Genomic DNA, 10,671 nt, shown 5'->3' with positions numbered 1-10,671 from the left:
TTGTCTGAGAAAGCCCAAGCAGGAGCCACCGTGGGAACCTGCTCACTGCTCATGTATGTGCAAGGGAGTTAATACCCTGTGAGTCACACCTTTGACCAAATGGGGGTGGGGGAAAATCCTGAGCTGGTGGATGCATCCTTCCCTCTTCCCCTGGATTGACAGTGCTGAGATATTCATGCAGCTTTCTAGGAATCCCCCAGCGTAGAGCAACCAGTCAGCTATAGTCATGACCGAGTGATAAAGGATCTTGGAACTGGCTCTCCCTCTTTTCTTCTTCTCTCTTTGTCACTTATTCCTTCCCCAGATCAAATCCCCAATTTGCATTGGTCTCAGGCTTTGCTTTCTGGTAGACCTAGTTTAAGACGAAACCGATGAAAAACTTTTAAATAAAGGCAAAATAAATAAAATAATTTAAATAATCTATTTTTAAAAAAATCTAAATGGAAGATGATAATATAACAAAGGAAATGCAAAGTGTAATTGCAAGATTTTTGAAACCAAAGATAAATACTCCAAAAGGAAAGCTGATCGGTTAGAATTTATAATTATGGACGGTCTCTGCAAAATTAGAAGTTGAAGAAATGAGGAAATAACCTGTAAAAAAAAATACTCTAAAGTTTTCTTTCACCATGAGAGGTGAAGGGGACAGAGCTGGTAAAATGTCTTATGGGGGACATATGGCCATTATCTAATTTCATATGTCAATGGAAAATATAAGCTTAAGTATGATAATAAAAACAGGCAAGTACCCAATAGCAGAATGGTGAAACCCAATAATCGTTGTAAATCAATGATGGCGGGCTGAGTTAGTATACAGAGAAACGAAATAGTGGGGGAGGGGGAAGATAAATCAGGACCAACAATTAAAATGAATAAAAACCATTAAAAAAAAAAGAACTAAAAATAAATATATTACTTAAACCAATAATCATAAATGGACTAAATTCTCCCTTTAAAGAATGAACTCTCAGGCTAAAAGCAAAACTAAATTTTCATCCATACACAGTTTATAAAAGACATTTCTAAAAGTAAATAATGAAGAAATGTTGATTTTAATACTCAAAGATATGCCAGGAAAATGTACACAGTTAAAAAACAAGAAAGGTGACATTTCAATATAAAGCTCAATTCAAGGCCTGAACTATTAAATGAAGAAAAGAGTTAGATATTGTACTATAAAAGATACAATCCTCGAAGAAGATAAAACAGCCGTGGAACTTTGGGCAATAAAAAATGTAACAGCAAAATACATAGAACAGTCTATGGCCGCGCCACCCTGAACAAGCCCCATCCCGTCTGATCTCAGAAGCTAAGCAGGGTGGGGCCTGCTTAGTACTTGGATGGGAGACCACCTAGGAAGATCAGATGCTGTAGGCATGAAAAAATTTAAAAATAAGGGATTGTAAGCTGACAATGTCCTTGCAATCTGTGAGGCTAACCAAGGATTGCCTTGCCTAAAAAAAAAAAAAGAACAAAAATGCCTATAAATTTAAAGGAAAAGTTGATAAATCACAATGATAGTAGAAGATCTATTACATCTTTTTCATTATTTTGGTGTCTCAAGGAGTTAAAAAGGAGCAACGTAGAAAGTAGTTAAATATCGCAACCAACAAGTTAACTTAATAGATCTACACGATTTTTTTTTTTTTTTTTACCCCTGGAAAATGTGTTTAAAAATCAAGATTTACTTGACCATGAAGAAAACAAGTAAGTTCTCTTCAATATGAGATTTCGGATCACACTCCTCACGGACTCTAGCTATTTTTGTCTTTCCCACTCCCCCATTCCAAGGGTAAATAAATCAGCATGTGGGATGGGGCAAGTCACACCTAGTGCAATAATGAGAAGGCAGATGGAGGGATGGAGCCAAGGGAACTGGGGTCACTGAGTGCCTGCAACGTGCTGGTGCGTCTGTGTGCCACCCCTTTTCCTATATTTCCTCATCCGGTTCTCGGCACAGCCCCGTGTCGAGGAATCGCCACCCATTTTGCAGGCGATGAACCGTTATTCTCACTGTTCACTGTTTCGACGATCAGATCCCTAGCGACACCAGCAAACAAAATCCCTGCCTTTCATTGGAAAGAGGAGACATACCCTCCGCCCTCACATTCAAGATTCTTTCCCATCTCTGGGTGGCTCTCTTCCACTTCCGTAGTAAAATGGGGATTGTCACACTGACCCACTTCCCAGCAGGGCTGTGAGATGTAACGACTAATTACGAAGGCTAATAAAATATTTACAGAGCCTATAGCACACTCTGGAAGTGCAAGGGCTTATTTAATAAAAACAATGGCAGTGCTAGATAAACACCGCACAGAGCCTAGTGCTACTCTTGAGAAGAGTAAACAACTCGTCAGGGTAATTTCAAGCTCTATTAGACTCTTGCAGCAAATATCACTGTTACCCAAGAAGAGAGAAAATCTGCCACACAGGAAATCTTGACTGAAGGCCACGGCCCAGCCATGCAGAGCAGTGTAGTTCGATTAAAATGAGCAGTGACCTTTCATGCAAGCGCTGGTATCTCTGGGCTTTTCAGAATTCAGGAAGGTGGAAGTGAATCGGCTCCATGCAACCTTGGGCTCAAGCTCCAGGGCCTTGCTTGCATTGTAAAGAAACACCTCTCCCGGAATCCAAAGCGGAGGCCGATCTGGGCTCTAGCCAGAGGAAGAGAGGGATGTCTCGGTGAAACGTGTAGGAGCATTTCGAATCTTTGCAAGGGACAAAAGAAAGAGCAAACAGCGTGGCCCATTTAAATAACAAAAAGGCCATTGTATCAGAAGGGTCCAGACAGGAAAACAGCACCCACGCCAGGAATTTGGTGCAGGGGACTAGAGGTGGTAGAAAAGCTGAAAGGGCACCAGGGGGACAGTGAGGCCACCCAGAGATCAGCAGCAGTGGGAAGCTGCTACCACCTCTGGGTCTGGAGGCACAAAGGCGGAGGGAGTGTTACCAAAGCCCAGATGTGAGCTGGCACCAAAGAGGATGCAGCCACTGTCAGAGAGAGACACAACTGGAACCAGAGAAAGGAGGGGAGAAATCCTGCCTTCTCCTTCCTCCTGCTGTTCAGTGTCCCATGTGTGTCTTCCACTGGCCAAGGCCAAGCAGAAGCCAGTAGACAAGGACGCGTAGTCTGCATGGGCAGCATGGAACAGAGCAGGGGAGGGCTCTGAGGGCCAGTGGTCGGATGCCCAGGGGAGAGCAGGGCAGTGGGAGGAGGGGTGAGCGAGGCTGGCTAAGTCAGATAGGATGCTAGACTCTCATGGAAGAAAAATGGGAAACATAGGTTTTTAAGCCAGGCGTGACTTGCCCCCATCCCACGCGCTGATCCGGGACCGAGTTCTGGCTGGTGAGTCGTCCCCTGGTGAGCCTGGTGCCTGCCGCATCCACTCCCCGTGAACACAAGCCTTTGGGTCAAGGGACATGGTTCTTGTCACTTAACACAAGTTGTGGAAATGCCAGCACTGGCGGGCTCCGGGAGCGTGTGAGTTCTCTTGCTCGGAATCTGATTTTGAGTCTTTTACTGCTTCAGAGACGCAGTGCCAGGGCCGACCTCATTCTAACTGGTTCAACGAATTCTCACATTGTGTAGGCATGGAATTCTAGTCACCTTCATTTTCACCACAAATTGCCAGGCCTGACAATAGTATCAGTGAACAGGGCAATGTGTCAAAAAGACCAGAATCTGTGAATCAGTGGGGCGACTTCAGAAAGCATTCTAGAAAGTTCCAGACAACCCTTCCTTCAGTGTTCTTCCCCAAGATCATCTTACGAATCAAGGAAGGAGGATGAAATCCGTGGGGTGTTCATTTAATGGTTCACTTGGGCTTTGACTAATTTTGTTCTTGTGACAGTGTGATAATTTTAGAAACTCCAAATTGGGAAGTGAAAGGTAATTCATTTCCATTCACTCTGGGTCAACAGGACTGAATTGCTGGGAACTGAGTGTTCCTTTACGTGGGCAGGTATTTGGGGTTTCACAAACTGTGTAGAAAGTCAGGGAGATACCGTACTTAAAGATGTATTATTTGTCAGCGGCAAAAAAGGAGACCAGCATCCAGGACTCCGGGCCAGGGGTTGTGCCAGTGACATGAGGAGAGCAATTTGGTTAATGGTGGTGCCCCGGCCCCGTTTCGGTTCAGAGGCACCTTTTGTTTTCAAATAGCTTGACAAAAATATTTATTCTTGCTTCCTATGGACATGACACTGTTTGGTTCTTCCCCCACTTCCCCACCCCTCCTGGAGCTCCACGAGTTTGAAGATCTGATCCTCGTCCAGGAGAAGCTCACACGGCCGGACTATTTTATCTGACAGAGGGCATTTCCTGGTGCCTAGCACGGTGCCTGGCACACAGCACGAGCTCAAGCGGCGGAACTTCTTTCCCAAGGGGGTCGTTCATCAGCGATTGTGCGGATGGTCTCCATTTGCCCCTCGAAGCAGGCTGACCCATAGCAGGGATCTCATTTGCCCCTGTTTGCTTTTTGGTGTGGCTACGGGAGGTGCTGGCGGGGACCGGAGCACGAGAGGGGCGTGCGTGGCAGTGCTACACGCCTCTTCTCAAGGCCGCCGCTCCCTCTGCAGCCTCAGGACTGGGAGAGATGCCACGGTCCACAGTTTCCAGCCCCGGGTCCTTCACTGGACGCTGCTGGCTTCCTAAATCTGTCCACCCCTCATCCTCAGCCTTTCTTAACACTCTCCTCGATTACCCCACTTGAGGATGCCTTTCTTTTCTTTTCTGGACTCTGTCTAATCTAGTCATTGAGCAATCTACGTTTCATGGTAAAACAAAACAAAACAAAACAAAACAAAACAAAAAACAAAACAGTTGAACACTCTCAGGGCCTGTTGTGGGCTCTTTGCCCAGTTGTGGTCTGGGCACACCTGTGTCTTCGCTATTTCATCCTTTCAAAGTCCTCATCCGGCAGGCTATGGGAGAGAAAGTTGGAGGAATTTGAACCAAGGAGAGTGATCAGATATTAGATTCATAGCCTATGCATACAGATTTTCTGGCACATGGCCAATCGAGAATATTCTGTCCCGCCGTAGCCACAAGAATGCTCACGTACCCAGTGCTGAGCTCATGAGTCCCATACACCTCTTTCCTGTGGCCAGAGATCTTTAAGAGAGATATTGTACCCAGAACATTTGCTATGATTTCTGGGAAACTGAGCATTACAGTCCAGCACCTAGAAAGGGCTGGGCACATCATAGGCACTCACTATCTATCCGTGGTCTAATGAATGAATTCTGGGATATCTCCGCATCCCGCTGTGGCTGGCATATGGGGTAGAGTCACAGAAAGCATGAGCTCCTTGAGGGCAAAATGTGTCCCCATGCGCCTGCATACCTGGGTGTCCAGGCATCATCTGTAGAATGCAAGTAGACCCTGGCAGAAGCACCCCACTGGGTCTCTGATTTTAAGTCGCCTCTTCTAAGGGAATATACCAAGCATTCTTGAGGTTGGCAATTTATGTCAAGCTCTCGATTCTATCTTCTCAAATGGCTAGAAGAAAAAAGGATGAGGGGACTCAAAATCTCTGCAGCAAACGCCACTCCATCACTGCCGAAGATCCTTGATCAGAAGCTGCGCACAGGCCGACCCATACCGAAGTATGAGCCCTTCCCCTGAGGCAGGTTTGCACTACTAATCGAAAATGAGAGAACACGGGAAACGAGATTTGCTGTAGGTGAAAGATTTTGGTTAAACTGACCTGGTAATGTTGAACTAGTGGTTTAGGGGAGCCAGCCCTCTATGTGGGAGGCTGCTTTGCCTGTGTAGCTTTGTGCCCCAAATTAATAGACTTGGTGGTGGAAAAAGAAGCAAGTCCCGAACCCGTTAGTGAAACGTAGATGTAGTTCAACCTTTGGTTGCAGATAAACAGTCACAGGTATTACAAATTACTGTCATGATCACAAATCCTGCAGGATAAACGGGATGTTACTATGGGGTATCTGAAACTCTCTCCCTGACTCCCTTCCCCCAGCCCACTGAAGCGGTCATTTTTATGGGTGCTTAGGACCAGAGTGACCGAAATACAGCAGAAGAAACTGGTAAACCAGGAGCCTTGGGAAAGCTGAATCCCACACTCGGCCGTTTTCCTGTTTGCTGGAATCGGCAATAATGTTAACAAAAGCAGATACTAAATATTTATACATTAACTCTAATTTGAATAGGTTATTGGAGTGTTGTTTTGTAAGATAATATTGCAACATAACATTAAAGTTTAAAATATTCAAGTATGTTATTACCAAATGCCATCATGTTTTAAATGACAAGCTTCCCTTTATTTCTTACATTGTATAATTATTTGTAAACAGATAACCTGAGTTCAAATTAAAAATTTAAACTCTGCAGATCACTAACCTATGAAGTCATGACAGTTATTTATGAAACAGTAATATCCACTTTCTAAAACCAGAAATTTTGTTGTTTTTAAATAACATTTTTATTAAAATCTAGCATAAGTACAGAAAAATGCACAAATTCTATGTTTAATTCAATGAAAGTAAATTTATATTTTAATATTTCATTTTATATGATTTCTGGGTTGCAATTTATTCTAGCGTATCTTTCTAAAGCACCAGTAGAATTAATCTACGTTTTGCTTGTTCAAAAATATAAGATGATATTTCGCATAAATTACTTTATTATTCGTTACCTGTGTGTCTTGAACTTAAGTATCTGGGAGATAGAAAATACTAGCCACACAGGTATAAACAGATGCCTCCCAGGGTGGTCGGCAGGGACAAGGGTTACTAGCTTGTCAAGGTTTGCCCAGGATTTTGATCATTTTAGCCCTAAAATCAGTCCTGAACAAGCCAAGATAATTGGTCATCCTAGCAGGAAGGGGTGTGGCCTGGTCTGACCATTGCATTTCCATGTTGAACCCCCTTTCCCTTCTCCACTCCCCTACCCCTTCTCTTTGAGCCCCCAGATGACTTCTGTAATCGGACACAGAGTGTGGATGCTGGGGCTAAGGAGGAGCAAGGAGGAGACTGGGAGGGGACCTGACGGAGACTTCCAAAGTGGGTTCTCAGCGCAAATGTAAATTCTCTTTCCTTGCTGCCATTTACATTGCTTTTATGCTGCAGGTTCTTTTTTGGGGGGTTGGTAATATTTTTCTGCCTGTCAGCCAGTGTCTCTTTTGTGTGTTGGCCTTGGGGAAATCTTTATGGAGGAGAGCTGTATATGCTTACCTTGCAGCCCTCAGACCGCAGTGGCTAAGCCTGTACTTGATTATCTCTCCATTCTTCCAAATGGACCCACTTCATAGGAAAGATCTTACCAGGATTTGTATTTTCTGGAACATGAAAGATAAGGATGGGAGAATTTTTGTGGGTGAAACAAAACATATTTATATAAAGAGAAGAAAAAAAGAGAAAACTTACCCCACAGTACATGCCTACACAGAAAGAAAGAAAATATAGATGTGTGTGTCGGTGGGGGCGGGGCGGGGGGGGCAGACCGAGAACTCTGGCCCTAAAGCAGTTTGCTAGGTCCGAACTTCCTGCTGGTCAAATTCCTTTTCAGGACACTCTCTCTAAAACCCTAGTGAGCCTTGTGCTTTGGGAGCAGGTGCTGTGGGGATGGATTCTGCCTTCTTCACTTTCTGGCTGTTTGAATTAAAATGCTTGGGAATTGTGAACCTCAGTTTCCTCATAGAGAAAGTGGACATGATGATACTTTTCTTGAAAAGTTGGTCCGGGGATGAAATTAGATAATGTGTACAAAAGTTTTAGCCTAGTGTTAGCATATAAGTACTAAATAAATACAAAATGGCCCTGTCTTCTGACCTCAGTTAATATAATTTCATAATTCTGAAAACAAGGCATTCATTCGTTCATTCATTCATTCATGATCCATTCGTTCAACAAATAGTCATGGTGCTGAACAGGGCCTTGAGTCTAACCCAATCATAACCCAAGTGATGAGAAAACCTGATGGATTCTTGCCCTCGTGGAGTCTGGTAGGAGATAAGAAACATTAACAAAGGTACATACAAAGAAATTTTTAGTTACATGACTAATAGAAAGAAAAAGAACATGGCCCCGTGAGAGAACATAACAGGCAGATACTTGTTTGTATATGGAGGAAGTCAAGAAAGTCTCTCTGAAGAAGATATATTTAAGTTAAAACTGAAGGAATTGTTAGAAACATCCCAGCAAAATCAGAAAGGCCCGAAGAGAGGGAAGAGGAGAATTTGAGAGTCAATCAGGATGTGTGAAGTCCCTGAAACAGGAAGAGCTTGGGGTGCTCAAGAAATTGAAAAGGGGGTGTCATAGCTGGTTTGCTTTGTGGGAATTAGAGAGTGGGATCCAGTGGCCACTGAGCATGAGAGGTATGTCGGTGGCCTCCAAGGAAGTAGAAAAAAGCAGGTCAGATCATGCATGGCTTTCTGTGCCACATGTTGTAGAGATGACCACCTCCCACCAAAAGCATACTGTCCCTTCCAGAGCATAAGCTGTTCCTGGGAAGTGGCTGTCCTGTCAGGACCCCATCACATTCCTGCCCCGCTTGCATGTAGATGTGGCTGTAGAACCACCTCTTGTCAATAAATCAAAATGATGTGTGTCATTTCTAAGCCAAGACTTTTAAAAAGCAGGTCTACCTTCTCCTTGCATTCTCTTTCCCGTTCTTCTCACTAGAAGCAGATGTCTGAGGCCCTCCAAGATGGTAGAGTTGCAAGACAGAGGAACTTCGAATTCTAGATCATGGAGGATAGCTGCCAGCTGACTAGAATCACTCAACTTGGATACACACACACACACATACACGTTCCATTTGTTATAGCAGCTAACATTATTCTAAATTATATATCATGCTAAAGAGTTATTATTTTATTCTCAAATTTTTATTTTGAGTTCTACTTTGCTGAAAGTGTAGTGGAAAGTCACTAAAGGATTTTAAGCGAGGAAATGGCATGACCTGATTTTTACTATAAAATGATGACTCTGGCTGAATAGATAGTTGGGAGGTCCAGAATTGCATAGGAGATAAGGCGAGAGATGAAGATGGCAAAAAATAATGCTAGCGGTCAAGAGAGAGGAGTTTTGGCTTGTGGGATCTCAAGCACTCAATGATGGTGGGTCAGAGAGAGAAAGATGTTGGATACAACATCCCTTATGTTTCGACTGGAGAATCTGGATGCCACGATGGTGAACTCTGGGAAGAGTCCTGGCTGGAGCAGGGGGCGTAAGGGTCAGAAAACTCAGTGCAGAAGCAGGGGTACTTCTGTGGCTCACTGTGCCTTGTTTCTGTTAGTCTGCTGTGGAGCTAATCTTTGGGGATCCAGGAGTCACATTACTACATGGAGTATTTGGTCTGGTTAGCATGGGGCATCCTTTCATACTAAGTAACAAACCCATCATGGCATTCACTCATTTCTTCATGCATTCATTCAACCAGGCTCTGGGCTAGGGACTTGGAGGTTAACACACAGTCTTGTTCCTGGGGACCTCACGGTCTTCATGCTCTTTGTCTTTAATTGCTTATATAAATCTATTACAATAGAATCAGTAGCCAGACATAGGTGATCAGAAGAATTGGCAATTAATGAAAATATTGTTTCTGATACGGTGAGTGGGGTGCGAGGGGCGAGGGTGGACAGGGAGCAGGTCTAGGAGCAGAAAGGGCAAGAAAGGATTGTCTCCCTTCAACATGTAGTGTTTCCTCCTATACAACCTTCAAGGATGCTTAAAATGTGGGAGGGAAAAATCAAGGCACAGATGCTTATGGGACCTCTACACAGTATCACAACTAGAACAGTCATTTGACTCAAGGTCCATGTGTTTGTCACTGCACACCACCGTGATGCTTCCCTGGAGTGGGAATAAATGAGTTTAAAGAAAAATGGTTGGTGTATGGCCATGCCACCCTGAAGAAGCCCGATCACGTCTGATCTCGGAAGCTAAGCAGGGTCAGGCCTGGTTAGTACTTGGATGGGAGATCACCTATGAAGACAAAAGTAAAAAATAAATTAAAAAATAAGGGATTGTAAGCTGACAAGGTCATTGCAATCTGTGAGGTCAAGCAAGGGTTGCCTCGCCTAAAAAAAAATTAAAAAAAAAAAGAAAAACTGGTTGAATGTGGAGATTTATGAGAGGCTACAGCGGTGGAGGGGCCGAGTGATGCCTCTTCACTTGGACAGGTGCTCAGGGCTGCCTGGCCACGACACTGGGTGAGGCCACAACGCCAGGTGAGGTCCCAGTGGCTGGAACTCGTTTGGCCGGGTTCCTAGTATGGAGCCAAAGGGGGACTGCGGGCTGTGTCCTGTGGAGCCTGAGGGCCAAATTTTGTCTCCGAGTCAGGGTGGAGGGTGTTGGGCTGGAAATGAGGACATGCAGACAAGATGAGAAGGGGGACGCATAACAGACAGGTGACGTGTGGGAGACACGACCCGGGTCACAGACCTCAGGGCCTGAGTGGATGCCCGTTTAGATCCAGTCAGAAACAGCATTATTTCTTCAGAGCTGGGAGGGTTTAGATAACCCTGGAGTGAGTGTGTGCATATGTGTGTGTTCACGGGCACATGCTACGGGCCCATGAACACATGTGCATGCTCATGTACATACACACATACATGCTCAGGCGTGTTCCATGCTGGTGCGGGGTCCCGGATGAGTAGAATGGGAACAGTGGACTCCTGGGAACAGAAAGCAGACTCACCCAAAAGA

The 10,671-nt window shown here is 44.5% G+C and overlaps 1 pseudogene; it reads left to right on the top strand.

Moving 5' to 3' along the window:
* The first annotated feature begins 1,258 nt into the window (after positions 1-1,258).
* Positions 1,259-1,377, top strand: LOC112482122 (annotated as a pseudogene).
* The last annotated feature ends 9,294 nt before the right edge of the window (positions 1,378-10,671 follow it).

This window comes from Pteropus alecto, unplaced genomic scaffold (assembly GCF_000325575.1).
Source record: "Pteropus alecto unplaced genomic scaffold, ASM32557v1 scaffold156, whole genome shotgun sequence".
NCBI lineage: Eukaryota > Metazoa > Chordata > Mammalia > Chiroptera > Pteropodidae > Pteropus > Pteropus alecto.
The sequence above is the reverse complement of the archived record's forward strand: the minus strand, read 5'-3'. Positions and strand labels throughout refer to the sequence as shown.